The sequence below is a fragment of the Misgurnus anguillicaudatus genome, chromosome 21, assembly GCF_027580225.2.
Source record: "Misgurnus anguillicaudatus chromosome 21, ASM2758022v2, whole genome shotgun sequence".
NCBI classification, from domain to species: domain Eukaryota; kingdom Metazoa; phylum Chordata; class Actinopteri; order Cypriniformes; family Cobitidae; genus Misgurnus; species Misgurnus anguillicaudatus.
Genome location: NC_073357.2, coordinates 16,136,136 through 16,157,701, shown reverse-complemented (window position 1 = coordinate 16,157,701; position 21,566 = coordinate 16,136,136). Strand labels below are relative to the sequence as shown.

General features: G+C 42.1%; 22 non-coding genes and 6 pseudogenes across 22 annotated transcripts; all 28 read left to right on the top strand.

The window, feature by feature from the left end:
• Positions 1-883: 883 nt before the first annotated feature.
• LOC141356002 (5S ribosomal RNA) lies at positions 884-1,002 on the top strand. The gene has a single exon (XR_012362443.1). It is a non-coding gene; the product is annotated as a 5S ribosomal RNA (ribosomal RNA).
• A 165-nt stretch (positions 1,003-1,167) lies between these two features.
• LOC141354315 (5S ribosomal RNA) lies at positions 1,168-1,286 on the top strand (annotated as a pseudogene).
• A 139-nt stretch (positions 1,287-1,425) lies between these two features.
• LOC141356902 (5S ribosomal RNA) lies at positions 1,426-1,544 on the top strand. The gene has a single exon (XR_012363374.1). It is a non-coding gene; the product is annotated as a 5S ribosomal RNA (ribosomal RNA).
• A 133-nt stretch (positions 1,545-1,677) lies between these two features.
• On the top strand, positions 1,678-1,796 carry LOC141354014 (5S ribosomal RNA; annotated as a pseudogene).
• A 154-nt stretch (positions 1,797-1,950) lies between these two features.
• Positions 1,951-2,069, top strand: LOC141354326 (5S ribosomal RNA; annotated as a pseudogene).
• A 141-nt stretch (positions 2,070-2,210) lies between these two features.
• Positions 2,211-2,329, top strand: LOC141354892 (5S ribosomal RNA). Its single transcript, XR_012361321.1, has one exon. It is a non-coding gene; the product is annotated as a 5S ribosomal RNA (ribosomal RNA).
• Positions 2,330-3,218: 889 nt separating this feature from the next.
• LOC141356901 (5S ribosomal RNA) lies at positions 3,219-3,337 on the top strand. Its single transcript, XR_012363373.1, has one exon. It is a non-coding gene; the product is annotated as a 5S ribosomal RNA (ribosomal RNA).
• Positions 3,338-3,470: 133 nt separating this feature from the next.
• LOC141354013 (5S ribosomal RNA) lies at positions 3,471-3,589 on the top strand (annotated as a pseudogene).
• A 154-nt stretch (positions 3,590-3,743) lies between these two features.
• Positions 3,744-3,862, top strand: LOC141354325 (5S ribosomal RNA; annotated as a pseudogene).
• Positions 3,863-4,003: 141 nt separating this feature from the next.
• On the top strand, positions 4,004-4,122 carry LOC141357463 (5S ribosomal RNA). Its single transcript, XR_012363950.1, has one exon. It is a non-coding gene; the product is annotated as a 5S ribosomal RNA (ribosomal RNA).
• A 663-nt stretch (positions 4,123-4,785) lies between these two features.
• On the top strand, positions 4,786-4,904 carry LOC141353656 (5S ribosomal RNA). The gene has a single exon (XR_012360754.1). It is a non-coding gene; the product is annotated as a 5S ribosomal RNA (ribosomal RNA).
• Positions 4,905-5,057: 153 nt separating this feature from the next.
• LOC141358373 (5S ribosomal RNA) lies at positions 5,058-5,176 on the top strand. The gene has a single exon (XR_012364868.1). It is a non-coding gene; the product is annotated as a 5S ribosomal RNA (ribosomal RNA).
• Positions 5,177-5,317: 141 nt separating this feature from the next.
• LOC141354879 (5S ribosomal RNA) lies at positions 5,318-5,436 on the top strand. The gene has a single exon (XR_012361309.1). It is a non-coding gene; the product is annotated as a 5S ribosomal RNA (ribosomal RNA).
• A 133-nt stretch (positions 5,437-5,569) lies between these two features.
• LOC141354421 (5S ribosomal RNA) lies at positions 5,570-5,692 on the top strand (annotated as a pseudogene).
• Positions 5,693-10,031: 4,339 nt separating this feature from the next.
• On the top strand, positions 10,032-10,150 carry LOC141356001 (5S ribosomal RNA). Its single transcript, XR_012362442.1, has one exon. It is a non-coding gene; the product is annotated as a 5S ribosomal RNA (ribosomal RNA).
• A 141-nt stretch (positions 10,151-10,291) lies between these two features.
• On the top strand, positions 10,292-10,410 carry LOC141356000 (5S ribosomal RNA). Its single transcript, XR_012362441.1, has one exon. It is a non-coding gene; the product is annotated as a 5S ribosomal RNA (ribosomal RNA).
• Positions 10,411-10,550: 140 nt separating this feature from the next.
• LOC141355999 (5S ribosomal RNA) lies at positions 10,551-10,669 on the top strand. The gene has a single exon (XR_012362440.1). It is a non-coding gene; the product is annotated as a 5S ribosomal RNA (ribosomal RNA).
• A 141-nt stretch (positions 10,670-10,810) lies between these two features.
• Positions 10,811-10,929, top strand: LOC141353378 (5S ribosomal RNA). Its single transcript, XR_012360475.1, has one exon. It is a non-coding gene; the product is annotated as a 5S ribosomal RNA (ribosomal RNA).
• A 141-nt stretch (positions 10,930-11,070) lies between these two features.
• Positions 11,071-11,189, top strand: LOC141355998 (5S ribosomal RNA). The gene has a single exon (XR_012362439.1). It is a non-coding gene; the product is annotated as a 5S ribosomal RNA (ribosomal RNA).
• A 141-nt stretch (positions 11,190-11,330) lies between these two features.
• Positions 11,331-11,449, top strand: LOC141357641 (5S ribosomal RNA). Its single transcript, XR_012364128.1, has one exon. It is a non-coding gene; the product is annotated as a 5S ribosomal RNA (ribosomal RNA).
• Positions 11,450-11,570: 121 nt separating this feature from the next.
• Positions 11,571-11,689, top strand: LOC141355997 (5S ribosomal RNA). The gene has a single exon (XR_012362438.1). It is a non-coding gene; the product is annotated as a 5S ribosomal RNA (ribosomal RNA).
• Positions 11,690-11,829: 140 nt separating this feature from the next.
• Positions 11,830-11,948, top strand: LOC141355996 (5S ribosomal RNA). Its single transcript, XR_012362437.1, has one exon. It is a non-coding gene; the product is annotated as a 5S ribosomal RNA (ribosomal RNA).
• A 141-nt stretch (positions 11,949-12,089) lies between these two features.
• On the top strand, positions 12,090-12,208 carry LOC141355994 (5S ribosomal RNA). The gene has a single exon (XR_012362435.1). It is a non-coding gene; the product is annotated as a 5S ribosomal RNA (ribosomal RNA).
• A 141-nt stretch (positions 12,209-12,349) lies between these two features.
• Positions 12,350-12,468, top strand: LOC141358513 (5S ribosomal RNA). Its single transcript, XR_012365009.1, has one exon. It is a non-coding gene; the product is annotated as a 5S ribosomal RNA (ribosomal RNA).
• A 153-nt stretch (positions 12,469-12,621) lies between these two features.
• LOC141357266 (5S ribosomal RNA) lies at positions 12,622-12,740 on the top strand. The gene has a single exon (XR_012363748.1). It is a non-coding gene; the product is annotated as a 5S ribosomal RNA (ribosomal RNA).
• A 141-nt stretch (positions 12,741-12,881) lies between these two features.
• Positions 12,882-13,000, top strand: LOC141354433 (5S ribosomal RNA). Its single transcript, XR_012360866.1, has one exon. It is a non-coding gene; the product is annotated as a 5S ribosomal RNA (ribosomal RNA).
• A 129-nt stretch (positions 13,001-13,129) lies between these two features.
• Positions 13,130-13,248, top strand: LOC141357735 (5S ribosomal RNA). The gene has a single exon (XR_012364222.1). It is a non-coding gene; the product is annotated as a 5S ribosomal RNA (ribosomal RNA).
• A 141-nt stretch (positions 13,249-13,389) lies between these two features.
• On the top strand, positions 13,390-13,508 carry LOC141355993 (5S ribosomal RNA). Its single transcript, XR_012362434.1, has one exon. It is a non-coding gene; the product is annotated as a 5S ribosomal RNA (ribosomal RNA).
• The last annotated feature ends 8,058 nt before the right edge of the window (positions 13,509-21,566 follow it).

The following is a 21,566-nucleotide window of genomic DNA, read 5'->3' as shown; positions in this document are numbered from 1 at the left end:
GTGAGCAAGTGTGTAAATGTCAGTCAGTGTGAGTAAGAGTGAGTGTGAGTAAGTGTGTAAATGGGAGTAAGTGTATAAATGGGAGTAAGTGTGTTAATGTCAGTGAGTGTGAGTAAGTGTGTAAATGTAAGTGTGAGTGGGTGTTAGTAAGTGTGAGCAAGTGTGTCAATGTGAGTGAGTGTGAGTCAGTGTGAATGTAAGTGTTAGTAAGTGTGTAAATGTGAGTGTGTAAATGTAAGCAAGTGTGAGTAAGTGTGTAAATGTGAGTGAAATTAAGTGTCAGTGTCAATATGCGTTAGTGTGTAAATGTGAGTGAGTGTGAGTGGGTGTGAGTAAGTGTGAGAGTAAGTGTGAGCAAGTGTGTCAATGTGAGTGAGTGTGAGTGAGTGTGAATGTAAGTGTTAAAAAGTGTGTAAATGTGAGTAATTGTGAGTGTAGGTGTGATTGAGTTAGTGTAAATGAGTGGGTGTGAGTAACTGTGAGAGTAAGTGTGAGCAAGTGTGTAAATGTGGAGTGAGTGGGAGTAAGTGTGAGTGAGTGTGAATGTAAGTGTTAGCAAGTGTGTAAATGTGGGTGAGTGTGTAAATGTGAGCGAGTGTGAGTAGGTGTGAGTGTGAGTAAGTGTGTAAATGTGAGTAAGTGTGAGCAAGCCAAGCAGGGTCGGGCCTGGTTAGTACTTGGATGGGAGACCGCCTGGGAATACCAGGTGCTGTAAGCATTTAATTCTTTATTTAATTCTTTATTTAATTCTTTATTTAATTAATTATTTAATTATTTATTCATATAATTTTTTTCCAGAAATGCATCCTTTCTGTAAGCGTTCGCCGATGGCATGGCGTTGCCACATTAGTCTTGAAGTGGCTCTCGAATCGAGTCAGCGCTCGCTTACGGCCACACCACCCTGAGCACGCCCGCTCTCGTCTGATCTCGGAAGCCAAGCAGGGTCGGGCCTGGTTAGTACTTGGATGGGAGACCGCCTGGGAATACCAGGTGCTGTAAGCATTTAATTCTTTATTTAATTCTTTATTTAATTAATTATTTAATTAATTATTTAATTATTTATTCATATAATTTTTTTCCAGAAATGCATCCTTTCTGTAAGCGTTCGCCGATGGCATGGCGTTGCCACATTAGTCTTGAAGTGGCTCTCGAATCGAGTCAGCGCTCGCTTACGGCCACACCACCCTAAGCAAGCCCGCTCTCGTCTGATCTCGGAAGCCAAGCAGGGTCGGGCCTATTTAGTACTTGGATGGGAGACCGCCTGGGAATACCAGGTGCTGTAAGCATTTAATTCCTTATTTAATTAATTATTTAATTATTTATTCATATAATTTTTTCCAGAAATGCATCCTTTCTGTAGCGTTCGCCGATGGCATGGCGTTGCCACATTAGTCTTGAAGTGGCTCTTGAATCGAGTCAGCGTTCGCTTACGGCCACACCACCCTGAGCACGCCCGCTCTCGTTTGATCTCGGAAGCCAAGCAGGGTTGGGCCTGGTTAGTACTTGGATGGGAGACCGCCTGGGAATACCAGGTGCTGTAAGCATTTAATTCCTTATTTAATTAATTATTTATTCATATAATTTTTTTCCAGAAATGCATCCTTTCTGTAAGCGTTCGCCGATGGCATGGCGTTGCCACATTAGTCTTGAAGTGGCTCTCGAATCGAGTCAGCGCTCGCTTACGGCCACACCACCCTGATCGCGCCCGCTCTCGTCTGATCTCGGAAGCCAAGCAGGGTCGGGCCTGGTTAGTACTTGGATAGAAGACCGCCTGGGAATAGCAGGTGCTGTAAGCATTTAATTCTTTATTTAATTCTTTATTTAATTAATTATTTATTTAATTATTCATATAATTTTTTTTCCAGAAATGCATCCTTTCTGTAAGCGTTCGCCGATGGCATGGCGTTGCCACATTAGTCTTGAAGTGGCTCTCGAATCGAGTCAGCGCTCGCTTACGGCCACACCACCCTCAGCACGCCTGCTCTCGTCTGATCTCGGAAGCCAAGCAGGATCGGGCCTGGTTAATACTTGGATGGGAGACCGCCTGGGAATACCAGGTGCTGTAAGCATTTAATTCTTTATTTAATTAATTATTTAATTATTTATTCATATAAATTTTTTCCAGAAATGCATCCTTTCTGTAAGCGTTCGCCGATGGCATGGCGTTGCCACATTAGTCTTGAAGTGGCTCTCGAATCGAGTCAGCGCTCGCTTACAGCCACACCACCCTGATCACGCCCGCTCTCGTCTGATCTCGGAAGCCAAGCAGGGTCGGGCCTGGTTAGTACTTGGATGGGAGACCGCCTGGGAATACCAGGTGCTGTAAGCATTTAATTCTTTATTTAATTCTTTATTTAATTAATTTTTTATTTAATTATTCATATAATTTTGTTCCAGAAATGCATCCTTTCTGTAAGCGTTCGCCGATGGCATGGCGTTGCCACATTAGTCTTGAAGTGGCTCTCGAATCGAGTCAGCGCTCGCTTACGGCCACACCACCCTGAGCACGTCCGCTCTCGTCTGATCTCGGAAGCCAAGCAGGGTCGGGCCTGGTTAGTACTTGGATGGGAGACCGCCTGGGAATACTGCCCTACAAAGCAAAAGCGCACTAACTACGCATTTGGTCAAAATTGAGTTAAGGGTTCAAATGGGCTTTGTGAGATCTGTTGTGTCTTGTGACAAAGTCTCCTGGTTCAATTTTGTCCCATTTCAGAGAAACGTGTGTGCCAAAATTGCAGTAACATGTTTTACTGGCTGGTGTAAAAAACTTTAAAGCCATTTTTCTCAGTTTCAGTGTTTGCGTAGATACTGCACTTAGCCTTTGGAGGGCAGAATACCAGGTGCTGTAAGCATTTAATTCTTTATTTAATTAATTATTTAATTATTTATTCATATACATTTTTTCCAGAAATGCATCCTTTCTGTAGCGTTCGCCGATGGCATGGCGTTGCCACATTAGTCTTGAAGTGGCTCTCGAATCGAGTCAGCGCTCGCTTACGGCCACACCACCCTGATCGCGCCCGCTCTCGTCTGATCTCGGAAGCCAAGCAGGGTCTGGGAATACCAGGTGCTGTAAGCATTTAATTCCTTATTTAATTAATTATTTAATTATTTATTCATATAATTTTTTCCAGAAATGCATCCTTTCTGTAGCGTTCGCCGATGGCATGGCGTTGCCACATTAGTCTTGAAGTGGCTCTTGAATCGAGTCAGCGCTCGCTTACGGCCACACCACCCTGAGCACGCCCGCTCTCGTTTGATCTCGGAAGCCAAGCAGGGTTGGGCCTGGTTAGTACTTGGATGGGAGACCGCCTGGGAATACCAGGTGCTGTAAGCATTTAATTCCTTATTTAATTAATTATTTATTCATATAATTTTTTTCCAGAAATGCATCCTTTCTGTAAGCGTTCGCCGATGGCATGGCGTTGCCACATTAGTCTTGAAGTGGCTCTCGAATCGAGTCAGCGCTCGCTTACGGCCACACCACCCTGATCGCGCCCGCTCTCGTCTGATCTCGGAAGCCAAGCAGGGTCGGGCCTGGTTAGTACTTGGATAGAAGACCGCCTGGGAATAGCAGGTGCTGTAAGCATTTAATTCTTTATTTAATTCTTTATTTAATTAATTATTTATTTAATTATTCATATAATTTTTTTTCCAGAAATGCATCCTTTCTGTAAGCGTTCGCCGATGGCATGGCGTTGCCACATTAGTCTTGAAGTGGCTCTCGAATCGAGTCAGCGCTCGCTTACGGCCACACCACCCTCAGCACGCCTGCTCTCGTCTGATCTCGGAAGCCAAGCAGGATCGGGCCTGGTTAATACTTGGATGGGAGACCGCCTGGGAATACCAGGTGCTGTAAGCATTTAATTCTTTATTTAATTAATTATTTAATTATTTATTCATATAAATTTTTTCCAGAAATGCATCCTTTCTGTAAGCGTTCGCCGATGGCATGGCGTTGCCACATTAGTCTTGAAGTGGCTCTCGAATCGAGTCAGCGCTCGCTTACAGCCACACCACCCTGATCACGCCCGCTCTCGTCTGATCTCGGAAGCCAAGCAGGGTCGGGCCTGGTTAGTACTTGTATGGGAGACCGCCTGGGAATACCAGGTGCTGTAAGCATTTAATTCTTTATTTAATTCTTTATTTAATTAATTTTTAATTTAATTATTCATATAATTTTGTTCCAGAAATGCATCCTTTCTGTAAGCGTTCGCCGATGGCATGGCGTTGCCACATTAGTCTTGAAGTGGCTCTCGAATCGAGTCAGCGCTCGCTTACGGCCACACCACCCTGAGCACGTCCGCTCTCGTCTGATCTCGGAAGCCAAGCAGGGTCGGGCCTGGTTAGTACTTGGATGGGAGACCGCCTGGGAATACTGCCCTACAAAGCAAAAGCGCAGTAACTACGCATTTGGTCAAAATTGAGTTAAGGGTTCAAATGGGCTTTGTGAGATCTGTTGTGTCTTGTGACAAAGTCTCCTGGTTCAATTTTGTCCCATTTCAGAGAAACGTGTGTGCCAAAATTGCAGTAACATGTTTTACTGGCTGGTGTAAAAAACTTTAAAGCCATTTATCTCAGTTTTAGTGTTTGCGTAGATACTGCACTTAGCCTTTGGAGGGCAGAATACCAGGTGCTGTAAGCATTTAATTCTTTATTTAATTAATTATTTAATTATTTATTCATATACATTTTTTCCAGAAATGCATCCTTTCTGTAGCGTTCGCCGATGGCATGGCGTTGCCACATTAGTCTTGAAGTGGCTCTCGAATCGAGTCAGCGCTCGCTTACGGCCACACCACCCTGATCGCGCCCGCTCTCGTCTGATCTCGGAAGCCAAGCAGGGTCGGGCCTGGTTAGTACTTGGATAGGAGACCGCCTGGGAATAGCAGGTGCTGTAAGCATTTAATTCTTTATTTAATTCTTTATTTAATTAATTATTTATTTAATTATTCATATAATTTTTTTCCAGAAATGCATCCTTTCTGTAAGCGTTCGCTGATGGCATGGCGTTGCCACATTAGTCTTGAAGTGGCTCTCGAATCGAGTCAGCGCTCGCTTACGGCCACACCACCCTGAGCACGCCCGCTCTCGTCTGATCTCGGAAGCCAAGCAGGATCGGGCCTGGTTAGTACTTGGATGGGAGACCGCCTGGGAATACCAGGTGCTGTAAGCATTTAATTCTTTATTTAATTAATTATTTAATTATTTATTCATATAAATTTTTTCCAGAAATGCATCCTTTCTGTAAGCGTTCGCCGATGGCATGGCGTTGCCACATTAGTCTTGAAGTGGCTCTCGAATCGAGTCAGCGCTCGCTTACAGCCACACCACCCTGATCACGCCCGCTCTCGTCTGATCTCGGAAGCCAAGCAGGGTCGGGCCTGGTTAGTACTTGGATGGGAGACCGCCTGGGAATACCAGGTGCTGTAAGCATTTAATTCTTTATTTAATTAATTATTTATTCATATAATTTTTTTCCAGAAATGCATCCTTTCTGTAAGCGTTCGCCGATGGCATGGCGTTGCCACATTAGTCTTGAAGTGGCTCTCGAATCGAGTCAGCGCTCGCTTACGGCCACACCACCCTGAGCACGCCCGCTCTCGTCTGATCTCGGAAGCCAAGCAGGGTCGGGCCTGGTTAGTACTTGGATGGGAGACCGCCTGGGAATGGCTCATGACCCCCGCAAGTCCCTATCCTGGGTCCCGATCACCTTGGAAAAAGCCAAGTAAACAGATCAGTAGGACGGTGGAGGGAGGACATGTGTTAGATATTGGTGGGGCCAAATAGAGGTCAATGTTTTCTCACTTCAGAACATCAATTCTAAATTTACTGTTCTTTTTATGTTTTTGTGAGTAAGACCATGAAGACTAGAATCTTTGACTTCAATGTTTTATTAAGTATAATATGATGTCTGTCACTTAATGTAACATACATCATGCTTTAATGAAAACAATAAAAAAACAAGCAATGTAACAAATGTTTTTGCTCATATCTATTTGATGTATGAATGGATGCACTTTACAAATAAACTTGAGACTTTTAGTTACAATGTTTGCAAGATCACTGAAAAAATCTAAGAAGCTATATTAGGGCTACTTGAATAAAGTGTAATTTGCTCATATCTGAGATATTATTCACTCTATATGCCCTATTCGCCCTCTAGAAAGCATGAAAAATGTACACATAAAATGGCCTTAATGGAATTTTAGAAAAATACTTAATCTTTACCATACTGGTAAGTAATTCAGCCTCTGCTATACTCAATACAGTTTCATGTGACAGTCTTTACCTCTATTAAGTGGACAAATGGAGAACAAGAGAGAGGAATCATATATTCGGAAACATTCTTTTTTTATTTGTTCAACAATATATATCTATAGAAATAAATAAACAACACAACAATAATAACAATAACACAGGTCACAAGGTAAACAGAATAGAATTTACATTAATTATTAAGTAATTTAGCAGAAAATAGCTAAATAGGTACTAATAAGTTATTATTTACAGGATTCTTTTTAAGATTTATACATGCACACATTGAACAATATACAATATAAGTACAATCAGTGTTGGGGAAAGTTACTTTCCCCAATACTGTGTACAATATATACAAGGGGATGAAGTAAACTAGGTCTGATCCAGGTCTGAACCAGGTACAAACCATACCCCAGAAATCTGCTATTGTGATTTGGGGGATGTAGTTGGCTCTCTAATTGTTATTTTTCTTCATTTTTAGTTCTTCATCTACTACACTTTTGAAGTGTTCGAAACTGTTGAACACAACACCTTCAAAACCTGAAGTGGTGGACTTTCTAGTTGCTGGGCAATACGTAAATATTTTTCGGCTACTTTCAGCAGCCTTGTCTTTGGACGGCGTGTACCTGCCCACCACACTGGGGTACTTGGTAGGCCCCACAAGGCTTCGGGGATTTATGAGGCTTGATTGGTCTGGATGTCAGCGCAGGAGGCGGTGCGAAAGGTATGAACCCTTGACTGCTGGATGCCCCACAGAGCATCATGGATGGTCCCTGTGGCTATGCAGGAACCACTACAAGGACAGGTGCTTTTGACGCTCTGGATAGGATGTACGTGACCACAGGGGGTTTAGGTTGAATGGGCCGGTTCACAAACTCTTCCACATCTATCCTGCAAAAATAAATCATACATGCGATGATGAGTTTAATTCATAAGAAATAATGGGTATGACTATCAATTTACATGGTTTGTTGTGTTTAAGTTTAAACCATTCAGCTGATGAATTCAGTTATGTTCACATGTAAGCAATAAGGTATGAGAGGCTGTGCTGTATCGTGAATAAGTAACGGCTGAAGGGGTTGCAGGCACTCCGCTTCGTGTCACTTATTCACGACACAGCACTTGCCTCAAGTACCTTATTGCTTTTATAAAAAAGTTACCACACAATATTAAAGTTAAAAAATGTGTTAGTGCAACTTTAATGAAGTTATATCAGTAAAAGCATTTCTTCCGCTAGAAAAAATAGTCCCTGACCGTGAACAAGAACGTTCCAATGTGTAATATGCATGAAAGCTCACATAAAAACAACAAACTGATCTCAAACTTTGTCTCATTCTATGTTTATGTTTATACGTTTGGTTGCTAATGGTTTTACAGCTTACCTCCGCTTCTGATCATGCCTTTTTCCAGCTGCATGACATAGGCTCTGGTACTGAACCTGAGGTCGATCTGGAGCTGGAAGGGATTCTGACAGAGTAGGAGCTGCTGGCATTGGTTCTTCTGACAGCACTCGTTGGTGGGGTTTCACCTTTGGCATTACGGTTGCCCTGTAGTTAGCCTTGGCATTCAGATTGGGCAGTTGAGGAGCATCATATCATTCTTGTTGTAGGCCAGCACTGCACTTGCAAGGGCACTCATAAACACCCCATAGTTGGCATGGCTCTGTTTGATGACAACAGCATCCCAGCGTGCAGCCAGTGTCGGATGTCCAGTCGGATCACAGTGCCCTTCTGTGCCCAGTCCCTGAACAGATTCTCCAGGAAGGATGAAGCACTGTCACAATAAAAATTTTCAGCATGTGTTCTTTTTTTTTTTTTTGACAAATATTATCAGGGTATATGTATGTGTTATTACCTACCGACAACAGTTGTTATCTGCATATATGACAGCTGGTGCAGGAGCCCTAGCTCATTCAAAGAGGGCCATCAGACCTTTGGCCATACGTCTGTAGCACCCCTCAGACTCAGCTGCCACCACCACTGTGGTCAAGAACTGGCCCCACTCGTTCAGCACACTGGTGATATACTGCATGGTGCCCTGGCCATCACCATATATCTTCTTAAGGACCTGGAAAACACAAAGCAGAACATTCATTTGATAGTTTCTATCAATAACCTGTCTGCCCAATATAATTGATATGAATTACAATGCATGTACATTTTGTATCCATCACATTTGAACGCTGAACAGTGAGGCCAAAGTCCCTTATTCAAAACAATAGGTTTGCTCAAGTCATTTTAAAGTGACTAAACAAATATTAAGTCTACTGAACTTCATGAATTTATACAATACACATACCTTTTTTGTGCCATCAATGCAGAGGCAACTCCAGACATCTTCTCCATCTCCATGATCATGTGCGCACGCCGCACGCCTCAGCACACGGGCACAAGGAAGGGGAGACCGGGGCAGAGGAGGGGTGTAAGTACCAACAGCTTTGACAAAGGACAGGATGCTCTTCTGAGACGATGCAGATCCATCCGTACACTGCAGCTTGGCCTCTCCCTGCCTGTACAGACGGATGCATGGGTACAGGTGTTGTTTTTGGTGGCTGCTCAGATGCTGTTTCAGTGAGAAGCTTTTCCCACACACTTCACACACATGTTCCTTTGAAAAATGAAGCTGCATGTGCCGAGTCAGGTTGGACTTCACAGAGAAACTCTTGTCACGCAATTGTGTCCCTCCACATCCATGATTTCTATCTGTTGTAATAAAACAGAAACATATTCAGATTGGTTTCTTCTTTTCAAACTGTACAGGGGACTAAACACTGGAAAACCAGGAGATGCAAAACATGTACACAAGTAACAGTACTGCTAATACTATTACTTAAAGTAGAACTAAAAAGGTATTTTATTGATGTTATCAGATTTACTTTTTAATGTGATATTTCATATGATTAGCTGAAAGTACAAAAGGTAATGGTTTTATAATTGTAGACTTTATTTTTGCTTGCCTTGTGTTTTCAGTGTTTTAACATGTTATTGACTGTTAATGGATTATCATATTGTACAGTATGTAGTCAGTCAATTCCAACAGGAAAAACTGGCATTAGTATTACTAGCAATAAGTAAAATCTACCTGTATTTGGATAGTAGTGTTAGTCTTAATGTCCAGCCCTGATTGTGTTTGGGTATTTCCAAAGTATTTAATTTGAGTAAAATATTACAAAGACTCGAATAACTGCAGTTTACGATACACGTTAGCAGTTAACTTAGATGGGCGATTATATTTTCTCTATTAAAGCTTTTAAAACTTTAATAACTTTGTAATTACTGCACGTAAATCCACGCGAATCCATACAAAAAACGGTTAGAAAGCATTTATATGAATATACTGGTAAATATACTCGACTTACCTCTTGTTTGCTGTAACCGATCTCAATCAAACGATGATAATAGTGTTATTTACGTTTGTCACTCGCGTGATGCACTTAATATTCAAAGCAACGGCGCCATCTGATTGGTGGGTTGAGGAAGCGGCCTGCTCAACAGAGCTCAGTGATTGGTTGGTTGAGCAGCTCAACTTGCTCAACGGCGCTCAATGATTGGTCGGCATAGGGACTTGGAGGAGAGAACGCCTGGGAATACCAGGTGCTGTAAGCATTTAATTCTTTATTTAATTCTTTATTTAATTAATTATTTAATTAATTATTTAATTATTTACTCATATAATTTTTTTCCAGAAATGCATCCTTTCTGTAAGCGTTCGCCTATGGCATGGCGTTGCCACATTAGTCTTGAAGAGGCTCTCGAATCGAGTCAGCGCTCGCTTACGGCCACACCACCCTGAGCACGCCCGCTCTCGTCTGATCTCGGAAGCCAAGCAGGGTCGGGCCTGGTTAGTACTTGGATGGGAGACCGCCTGGGAATACCAGGTGCTGTAAGCATTTAATTCTTTATTTAATTAATTATTTAATTATTTATTCATATAATTTTTTTCCAGAAATGCATCCTTTCTGTAAGCGTTCGCCGATGGCATGGCGTTGCCACATTAGTCTTGAAGTGGCTCTCGAATCGAGTCAGCGCTCGCTTACGGCCACACCACCCTGAGCACGCCCGCTCTCGTCTGATCTCGGAAGCCAAGCAGGGTCGGGCCTGGTTAGTACTTGGATGGGAGACCGCCTGGGAATACCAGGTGCTGTAAGCATTTAATTCTTTATTTAATTAATTATTTAATTATTTATTCATATAATTTTTTCCAGAAATGCATCCTTTCTGTAAGCGTTCGCCGATGGCATGGCGTTGCCACATTAGTCTTGAAGTGGCTCTCGAATCGAGTCAGCGCTCGCTTACGGCCACACCACCCTGAGCACGCCCGCTCTCGTCTGATCTCGGAAGCCAAGCAGGGTCGGGCCTGGTTAGTACTTGGATGGGAGACCGCCTGGGAATACCAGGTGCTGTAAGCATTTAATTCTTTATTTAATTAATTATTTAATTATTTATTCATATAATTTTTTTCCAGAAATGCATCCTTTCTGTAAGCGTTCGCCGATGGCATGGCGTTGCCACATTAGTCTTGAAGTGGCTCTCGAATCGAGTCAGCGCTCGCTTACGCCCACACCACCCTGAGCACGCCCGCTCTCGTCTGATCTCGGAAGCCAAGCAGGGTCGGGCCTGGTTAGTACTTGGATGGGAGACCGCCTGGGAATACCAGGTGCTGTAAGCATTTAATTCTTTATTTAATTAATTATTTAATTATTTATTCATATAATTTTTTTCCAGAAATGCATCCTTTCTGTAAGCGTTCGCCGATGGCATGGCGTTGCCACATTAGTCTTGAAGTGGCTCTCGAATCGAGTCAGCGCTCGCTTACGGCCACACCACCCTGAGCACGCCCGCTCTCGTCTGATCTCGGAAGCCAAGCAGGGTCGGGCCTGGTTAGTACTTGGATGGGAGACCGCCTGGGAATACCAGGTGCTGTAAGCATTTAATTCTTTATTTAATTAATTATTTAATTATTTATTCATATAATTTTTTTCCAGAAATGCATCCTTTCTGTAAGCGTTCGCCGATGGCATGGCGTTGCCACATTAGTCTTGAAGTGGCTCTCGAATCGAGTCAGCGCTCGCTTACGGCCACACCACCCTGAGCACGCCCGCTCTCGTCTGATCTCGGAAGCCAAGCAGGGTCGGGCCTGTTTAGTACTTGGATGGGAGACCGCCTGGGAATACCAGGTGCTGTAAGCATTTAATTAATTATTTATTCATATAATTTTTTTCCAGAAATGCATCCTTTCTGTAAGCGTTCGCCGATGGCATGGCGTTGCCACATTAGTCTTGAAGTGGCTCTCGAATCGAGTCAGCGCTCGCTTACGGCCACACCACCCTGAGCACGCCCGCTCTCGTCTGATCTCGGAAGCCAAGCAGGGTCGGGCCTGGTTAGTACTTGGATGGGAGACCGCCTGGGAATACCAGGTGCTGTAAGCATTTAATTCTTTATTTAATTAATTATTTAATTATTTATTCATATAATTTTTTCCAGAAATGCATCCTTTCTGTAAGCGTTCGCCGATGGCATGGCGTTGCCACATTAGTCTTGAAGAGGCTCTCGAATCGAGTCAGCGCTCGCTTACGGCCACACCACCCTGAGCACGCCCGCTCTCGTCTGATCTCGGAAGCCAAGCAGGGTCGGGCCTGGTTAGTACTTGGATGGGAGACCGCCTGGGAATACCAGGTGCTGTAAGCATTTAATTCTTTATTTAATTAATTATTTAATTATTTATTCATATAATTTTTTTCCAGAAATGCATCCTTTCTGTAAGCGTTCGCCGATGGCATGGCGTTGCCACATTAGTCTTGAAGTGGCTCTCGAATCGAGTCAGCGCTCGCTTACGGCCACACCACCCTGAGCACGCCCGCTCTCGTCTGATCTCGGAAGCCAAGCAGGGTCGGGCCTGGTTAGTACTTGGATGGGAGACCGCCTGGGAATACCAGGTGCTGTAAGCATTTAATTCTTTATTTAATTAATTATTTAATTATTTATTGATATAATTTTTTTCCAGAAATGCATCCTTTCTGTAAGCGTTCGCCGATGGCATGGCGTTGCCACATTAGTCTTGAAGTGGCTCTCGAATCGAGTCAGCGCTCGCTTACGGCCACACCACCCTGAGCACGCCCGCTCTCGTCTGATCTCGGAAGCCAAGCAGGGTCGGGCCTGGTTAGTACTTGGATGGGAGACCGCCTGGGAATACCAGGTGATGTAAGCATTTAATTATTTATTTAATTCTTTATTTAATTAATTATTTAATTATTTATTCATATAATTTTTTTCCAGAAAAGCATCCTTTCTGTAAGCGTTCGCCGATGGCATGGCGTTGCCACATTAGTCTTGAAGTGGCTCTCGAATCGAGTCAGCGCTTGTTTACGGCCACACCACCCTGAGCACGCCCGCTCTCGTCTGATCTCGGAAGCCAAGCAGGGTCGGGCCTGGTTAGTACTTGGATGGGAGACCGCCTGGGAATACCAGGTGCTGTAAGCATTTAATTCTTTATTTAATTAATTATTTAATTATTTATTCATATAATTTTTTCCCAGAAATGCATCCTTTCTGTAAGCGTTCGCCGATGGCATGGCGTTGCCACATTAGTCTTGAAGTGGCTCTCGAATCGAGTCAGTGCTCGCTTACGGCCACACCACCCTGAGCACGCCCGCTCTCGTCTGATCTCGGAAGCCAAGCAGGGTTGGGCCTGGTTAGTACTTGGATGGGAGACCGCCTGGGAATACCAGGTGCTGTAAGCATTTAATTAATTATTTAATTATTTATTCATATAATTTTTTTCCAGAAATGCATCCTTTCTGTAAGCGTTCGCCGATGGCATGGCGTTGCCACATTAGTCTTGAAGTGGCTCTCGAATCGAGTCAGCGCTCGCTTACGGCCACACCACCCTGAGCACGCCTGCTCTCGTCTGATCTCGGAAGCCAAGCAGGGTCGGGCCTGGTTAGTACTTGGATGGGAGACCGCCTGGGAATACCAGGTGCTGTAAGCATTTAATTCTTTATTTAATTAATTATTTAATTATTTATTCATATAATTTTTTTCCAGAAATGCATCCTTTCTGTAAGCGTTCGCCGATGGCATGGCGTTGCCACATTAGTCTTGAAGTGGCTCTCGAATCGAGTCAGCGCTCGCTTACGGCCACACCACCCTGAGCACGCCCGCTCTCGTCTGATCTCGGAAGCCAAGCAGGGTCGGGCCTGGTTAGTACTTGGATGGGAGACCGCCTGGGAATACCAGGTGCTGTAAGCATTTAATTCTTCTATCTCCGCAGCAGAGAGAGCCTGTTCACGCACAGTCACTATACCTGTCGATAGCATCAGCTATGAAAGTTATGTAGTGCAACTTGAGCTTTTGATAAGACTGGTGAAGGAAGCAACTGGAGCTTTGATAAATTGGGAGAGATGGACTCCAACGTCGGAGAGAGCAAATCTTGATAGTCGTGTTAGAAAGCTGAAAGATTTTAGCAACGAGCTTGAAGCAAGAAAAGCTGAATTTGCATGGGCTCGGAGCGCAGCTGAGGCTGATCGAGCAGCAGAAACTAATACAGGGAGAAATCTGGATAGCGCAGCATCTGCAGCACAAATTATGCCAGTGGTTAAACTTAGACCCACAAGTTTGCCTAAGTTTAGTGGGATTAAGAGAGATTTCTACCGCTGGAAAAAGGACTGAGAAAATCTACAGAGTCAAGGAGAGCCCACTGGATCAGCTGAGGTTAAAAAAATCCAGCTTGTGGACAGCATTGATGAAAAGATTGCTAAAGAACTCAGATTATCTTCTTATAACACTGCAGCTGACATATTCAGGGTCTTAGAAAACCGTTTTGGAGATAAAATCTCCATTGCCATGGAAATTGTTGAGGAGTTGGAGAGAGTCCCAGCTGTAAGAGGAAATCAGACCAGAAGAGAGATAGAATTAATCCAAATGGTTGAAAAAGCACTGACAAATCTCACAGATCTGGGAAATATTGGTGCAATAAAGAACCCACTCGTAATAAAGTCCATTGAGAGCAAGTTGCCAGACTATGTGAAAAGGGACTGGCTGGGCTGCATGACAGATCCTGCAAATGGCATCACACCAGAGAACCACTTCGATGCACTGTTAGAGTTCCTAAAGAAAGAGGAAGCCATTCTTGAGAAGCTGGATCATCTCAAAATTTCAGATAGAGCGAAAAAGCCAGAAAGGAGATCTGAGAGGAACTATGCTTTTACTAGGTCGACAAAGAAAGTTTCTACAAAGGGTGGGTGCATTGTGTGTGGAGTGGAGAAACACAGAGACAAGATTTTCTTCTGCAAAAAGTTTAGAGAACTAAAACTAGCAGAGAAGAGATATATTGTGGGAAAGCTGGGAGCATGTAAAAAGTGCTTAGGATGTCATGAGGATGATGACAGGTGTAGCGACAGTTACCTTTGCAGAAACAAAGATTGTAAAAGAGGGTCCTTGTCAGACCATCATTACTTCCTTTGTTCAAGAGGGGAACTCAAGAACATAAGTGAAGGCAAGGCTGTCACCAGGAATCCTAGAAAAGGCAACAGACTGACCGAAGAACAGGAGGAATTCTTGGCTGGACTCTCACCAGAAATGGCAGAAAAGTGCAAGAAAGCATTCACCAACAAAGTTAAAGCAGTAAGCTGCTCTAATCAAAACCTGATGGGATTGTTGGATGAAAGTGGGCTAGAAGAGCTTCCTGTTATCATGATGCTGATGGAGGTAACCTCAAATGCAGGCCAGAAACTTGGTACTCTGAATGACTTGGCATCTGACACAAATTATATTACAAAAAAGATGTCAGCGAGTGTGAGTAAGTGTGAGTGGGTTTGAGTGGTTGTGAGTAACTGTGAAAGTAAGTGTGAGCAAGTGTGTCAATGTGAGTGAGTGTGAGTAAGTGTGAGTGAGTGTAAATGTAAATGTCAGTAAGTGTATAAATGTGAGTAAGTGTGAGTGTAAGTGTGAGTGAGTTAGTGTAAATGAGTGGATGTGAGTAACTGTGAGAGTAAGTGTGAGCAAAATGTGTCAATGTGAGTGAGTGTGAGTAAGTGTAAGTGAGTGTGTATGTAAGTGTTAGTAAGTGTGAGTGTGAGTAAGTGTGTAAATGTAAGTGTGAGCAAGTGTGTCAATGTGAGTGAGTGTGAGTAAGTGTGAGTCAGTGTGAATGTGAGTGTAAGTGTGTAAAGGTGAGTAAGTGTGTAAATGTAAGTAAGTGTGAGTGGATGTGAGTGGGTGTGAGTAAGTGTGAGAGTGAGCAAGTGTTTCAATGTGAGTGAGTGTGAGTGAGTGTAAATGTGAGTGTTAATAAATGTGTAAATCTGAGTAATTGTGAGTGTTAGTGTGAGTGAGTTAGTGTAAATGAGTGGGTGTGAGTAACTGTGAGAGTAAGTATGAGCAAGTGTGTCAATGTGAGCCAGTGTGAGTAAGTGTAAGTGTGAGTCTGAGTAAGTGTGTAAATGGGAGTAAGTGTGTAAATGTCAGTGAGTGTGAGTAAGTGTGAGTGTAAGTGTTAGTAAGTGTGTAAATGTGAGTGTGTAAATGTAAGCGAATGTGAGTGTGTAAATGTGAGTAAGTGTGTAAATGTCAGTGAGTGTGAGTAAGTGTAAGTGTGAGTAGGTCTGTAAATGTGAGTAAGTGTGTAAATGTCAGTGAGTGTGAATGTAAGTGTGAGCAAGTGTGTAAATGTGAGTGAGTGTGAGTAAGTGTGTAAATGTGAGTAAGTGTGTGAATGTCAGTGAGTGTGAGTAAGTCTGAGTGTGATTAAGTGTATAAATGGGAGTAAGTGTGTAAATGGGAGTGAGTGTGAGTAAGTGTGAGTTTGAGTAAGTGTGTAAATGTGAGTAAGTGTGAGTGGGTGTGAGTAAGTCTGAGCAAGTGTGTCCATGTGAGGGAGTGTGAGTCAGTGTGAATAAAAGTGTTAGTAAGTGTGTAAATGTGAGTGTGTAAAAATAAGCAAGTGTGAGTAAGTGTGAGTAAGTGTGTAAATGTGAGCAAGTGTGTAAATGTCAGTGAGTGTGAGTAAGTGTGAGTGGGTTTGAGTGGTTGTGAGTAACTGTGAAAGTAAGTGTGAGCAAGTGTGTCAATGTGAGTGAGTGTGAGTAATTGTGGGATTTGATTTTGTTTTATTAATCGTGCTGTTTATAATCTTAATTTATGTGTATTGTTACAACAATGATTTCTGTGCTGACCACAAGAAAGTTGTCTGTGTGTGTGTGTGTGTGTGTGTGTGTGTGTGTGTGTGTGTGTGTGTGTGTGTGGGAGCCGGGGGGCTGTAAAAAGCCCTGAAGGGAAAACACACAGAACAGATGGTTTCAATAAACAAGTTGTTTGTTTTATAACTATGTTATATTTAGAGAAAGTGAAAATTAGTATGTTTAACTAATGAATGCATTTAACCAATTCATGAACAATGGAGTATTGTTGTGTTGTTGAATAATTATGTTTTACATATTTACTGCCTACATTTCATGATCATTGCTAAAAGTGTTAAAGTTACAAAGATGTCCAAATAAGGACTGTAGAAATTGATTTTGTTCCATTTTATATTTCTTTAATTAATCATTTTATTCTACAAACACTGTGTGTTTCATATATGCATTGAGTTATTACGTAAAAATGAGGTGTTTGAATTTGAGAGTGGAAAGCTACCAGCTTGGGTGTGTGTGTAGAGGCTGCAAGGGGGGATTAGCTAGGAATGTGCATCTGATAATCATTCAAGATAAAAGGGGCCTAAGGGAAAACATACTGAACAGATGTTTTTTTAATGATGATAAAAGTGTTTGCTTAGAAGTAGTATTGCAGTAAAAGATTTAATATGTGTTTATCTATCTAAAGAAGTTAATGTGTGCCTTATTCATATAACCAATTTTACGAATAATGAAATTATGTCATGATATTGAAATGTGTTCTACATAATAATCACTTTTATCTTACAGTTTGTTTTTTATGAATAAATGAATGTTTTATTAATGATTTGTTTTTAAGAAAGCATTATAAAATGCTATGTGAAGTCAATCATATGTAAAGTGGAAAAGTACTGACAAACTGCAGGACTCTCAAAGTTGGGGGAGAGCAGTTGTTTTTTCCTTTGTCTGTGTGTTTATCTTTGCCTATAGGCTAAAACTAGGTGTGGTGAGGGAGTCAGATTCACGAGGAAAAGCAGCCTTTGTGGGTGGAGATTCTAAGAAGAAGATCGACGTCACATACTCTATAAATAGTTGTTTTCCCAAATGCTGGGGGTTGTTGCTTGCCGATTGTGGCCTTGAAACAACCCGGCGCGCTGTAAAACTTTTTCATATCTGATCAATAAATATTCAATTTAGATATTTGTGTCTTTCTCCATTGATAAACATGCTTCGGACGCCTTAAAGTCCAACAGTAAGTGTGAGTGAGTGTAAATGTAAATGTCAGTAAGTGTATAAATGTGAGTAAGTGTGAGTGAGTTAGTGTAAATGAGTGGATGTGAGTAACTGTGAGAGTAAGTGTGAGCAAATGTGTCAATGTGAGTGAGTGTGAGTAAGTGTAAGTGAGTGTGTATGTAAGGGTTAGTAAGTGTGTAAATGTGAGTGAGTGTGTAAATGTGAGTGAATGTGAGTAAGTGTGAGTGTGAGTAAGTGTGTAAATGTTAGTAAGTGTGAGCAAGTGTGTCAATGTGAGTGAGGGCGAGTAAGGGTGAGTGTAAGTGTTAGTAAGTGTGTAAATGTGAGTGTGTAAATGTAAGCGAATGTGAGTAAGTGTGTAAACGTGAGTAAGTGTGTAAATGTCAGTGAGTGTGTAAATGTGAGCGAGTGTGAGTAAGTGTGTTAATGTGAGTAAGTGTGTAAATGGGAGTAAGTGTGTAAATGTCAGTGAGTGTGAGTAAGGGTGAGTGTAAGTGTTAGTAAGTGTGTAAATGTGAGTAAGTGTATAAATGGGAGTAAGTGTGTAAATGTCAGTGAGTGTGAGTAAGCGTGAGTATAAGTGTTAGTAAGTGTGTAAATGTGAGTGTGTAAATGTAAGCGAATGCGAGTAAGTGTGTAAATGTGAGTAAGTGTGTAAATGTCAGTGAGTGTGAGTAAGTGTGAGTGTGAGTAAGTGTGTAAATGTGAGCAAGTGTGTGCGAATGTGAGTAAGTGTGTAAATGTGAGTAAGTGTGTAAATGTCAGTGAGTGTGAGTAAGTGTAAGTGTGAGTAAGTGTGTAAATGTGAGCAAGTGTGTAAATGTCAGTCAGTGTGAGTAAGTGTGAGTGTGAGTAAGTGTGTAAATGGGAGTAAGTGTATAAATGGGAGTAAGTGTGTAAATGTCAGTGAGTGTGAGTAAGCGTGAGTATAAGTGTTAGTAAGTGTGTAAATGTGAGTGTGTAAATGTAAGCGAATGCGAGTAAGTGTGTAAATGTGAGTAAGTGTGTAAATGTCAGTGAGTGTGAGTAAGTGTGAGTGTGAGTAAGTGTGTAAATGTGAGTGTGAGTGAGTGTGAATGTAAGTGTTAGTAAGTCTGTAAATGTGAGTAATTGTGAGTGTAAGTGTGAGTGAGTTAGTGTAAATGAGTGGGTGTGAGTAACTGTGAGAGTAAGTGTGAACAAGTGTGTAAATGTGGAGTGAGTGTGAGTAAGCGTGAGTATAAGTGTTAGTAAGTGTGTAAATGTGAGTGTGTAAATGTAAGCGAATGCGAGTAAGTGTGTAAATGTGAGTAAGTGTGTAAATGTCAGTGAGTGTGAGTAAGTGTGAGTGTGAGTAAGTGTGTAAATGTGAGTGTGAGTGAGTGTGAATGTAAGTGTTAGTAAGTCTGTAAATGTGAGTAATTGTGAGTGTAAGTGTGAGTGAGTTAGTGTAAATGAGTGGGTGTGAGTAACTGTGAGAGTAAGTGTAAACAAGTGTGTAAATGTGGAGTGAGTGTGAGTAAGTGTGAGTGAGTGTAAATGTAAGTGTTAGCAAGTGTGTAAATGTGAGTTAGTGTGTAAATGTGAGCGAGTGTGAGTAAGTGTGTAAATGTGAGTAAGTGTGAGTGGGTGTGAGTAAGTGTGAGCAAGTGTGTCAATGTGAGTGAGTGTGAGTCAGTGTGAATGTAAGTGTTAGTAAGTGTGTAAATGTGAGTGTGTAAATGTAAGCAAGTGTGAGTAGGTGTGTAAATGTGAGCAAGTGTGTAAATGTCAGTGAGTGTGAGTAATTGTAAGTGTGAGTAAGTGTGTAAATGGGAGTAAGTGTGTAAATGTCCGTGAATGTGAGTAAGTGTGAGTTGGTGTGAGTGGGTGTGAGTGTAAGTGTGAGCAAGTGTGTCAATGTGAGTGAGTGTGAGTGAGTGTAAATATAAGTGTGTAAATGTGAGTAATTGTGAGGGTAAGTGTGAGTGAGTTAGTGTAAATGAGTGGGTGTGAGTAACTGTGAGAGTAAGTATGAGCAAGTGTGTCAATTAGGCTTTTCACACCTGAAATTGTTAACCCTGGGTTATTCTAAAACCAGGGTTAACGGAATCCTGAGTTATTTTTCTCATGTTTCACACTGTTCAAACTTAACCAGGGATTAAGAGATAAACCTGGGCATTCATAATTTGACGTTTCACACTGTGCATTCCAAAACCCTGGGTCAGGAGTCTCCAACACAGCTCCAACACACCTGTCTGTAATTATCAAGCAACCCTGAACACCTTGATTGGCTGCTTCAGCTGTGTTTAATTAGGGTCATAACATTCTAACCCTGCTTCGTTTCACACTGCATGCGTTTGGCACCGCAATGCGAGGTTAACACCACAAATGCGCTGCTAACCCTGCTCCGGAGCAGGGTTTCATAACCCTGGGTAAAAAACGGTGCTAACACTGCTTTCAAATTACAGGTGTGAAACGCTCCTTAACCCAGGGTTAAAAGCGGGGTTTAGAACGAAGATAACCCAGGGTTAAGCGCAGTGTGAAAACCCCTAATGTGAGTAAGTGTGAGTGAGTGTGAATGTAAGTGTTAGTAAGTGTGTAAATGTTAGTGAGTGTGTAAATGTGAGCGAGTGTGATTAAGTGTGAGTGTAAGTGTGTAAATGTGAGTAAGTGTGAGTGGGTTTGAGTAAGTGTGAGCAAGTGTGTCAATGTGAGTGAGTGCGAGTAAGTGTGAGTGAGTGTGAATGTAAGTGTTAAAAAGTGTGTAAATGTGAGTGAGTGTAAATGTGAGTTAGTGTGTAAATGTGAGTGAGTGTGAGTGGGTGTGAGTAAGTGTGAGAGTAACTGTGAGCAAGTCTGTCAATGTGAGTGAGTGTGAGTGAGTGTGAAAAGTGTTAAAAAGTGTGTAAATGTGAGTAATTGTGAGTGTAATTGTGAGTGAGTTAGTGTAAATGAGTGGGTGTGAGTAACTGTGAGAGTAAGTGTGAGTAAGTGTGTAAATGTGAGTGAGTGTGTAAATGTGAGCGAGTGTGAGTAAGTGTGAGTGTGAGTTAGTGTGTAAATGTGAGTTAGTGTGAGTGGGTGTGTGAGTAAGTGTGTAAATGTGAGTGAGTGTGTAAATGTGAGCGAGTGTGAGTAAGTGTGAGTGTGAGTTAGTGTGTAAATGTGAGTTAGTGTGAGTCAGTGTGACTGTAAGTGTTAGTAAGTGTGTAAATGTGAGTGTGTAAATGTAAGCAAGTTTGAGTAAGTGTGAGTAAGTGTGTAAATGGGAGTAAGTGTGTAAATGTCAGTGAGTGTGAGTAAGTGTGAGTGTGAGTAAGTGTGTAAATGTCAGTGAGTAAGTGTGGGTGGGTTTGAGTTGTTGTGAGTAACTGTGAAAGTAAGTGTGAGCAAGTGTGTCAATGTGAGTGAGTGTGTGTAAGTGTGAGTGAGTGGGAATGTAAATGTCAGTAAGTGTGAGTGTAAGTGTGAGTGAGTTAGTGTAAATAAGTTGGTGTGAGTAACTGTGAGAGTAAGTGTGAGCAAATGTGTCAATGTGAGTGAGTGTGAGTAAGTGTGAGGGAGTGTATATGTAAGTGTTAGTAAGTGTGTAAATGTGAGTGAGTGTGTAAATGTGAGTGAGTGTGAGTAAGTGTGAGTAAGTGTGTAAATGTGAGTAAGTGTGAGTGGGTGTGAGTAAGTGTGAGAGTAAGTGTGAGCAAGTGTGTCAATGTGAGTGAGTGTGAGAAAGTGTGAGTCAGTGTGAAAGTAAGTGTTAGTAAGTGTGTAAATGTAAGTGAATGTGTAAATGTGAGCGAGTGTGAGTGTAAGTGTGTAAACGCGAGTAAGTGTGTAAATGTCAGTATGTGTGAGTGTGAGTAAGTGTGTAAATGTGAGCAAGTGTGTAAATGTCAGTGAGTGTGAGTAAGTGTAAGTGTGAGTAAGTGTGTAAATGGGAGTAAGTGTGTAAATGTCAGTGTGTGTGAGTAAGTGTGAGTGAGTG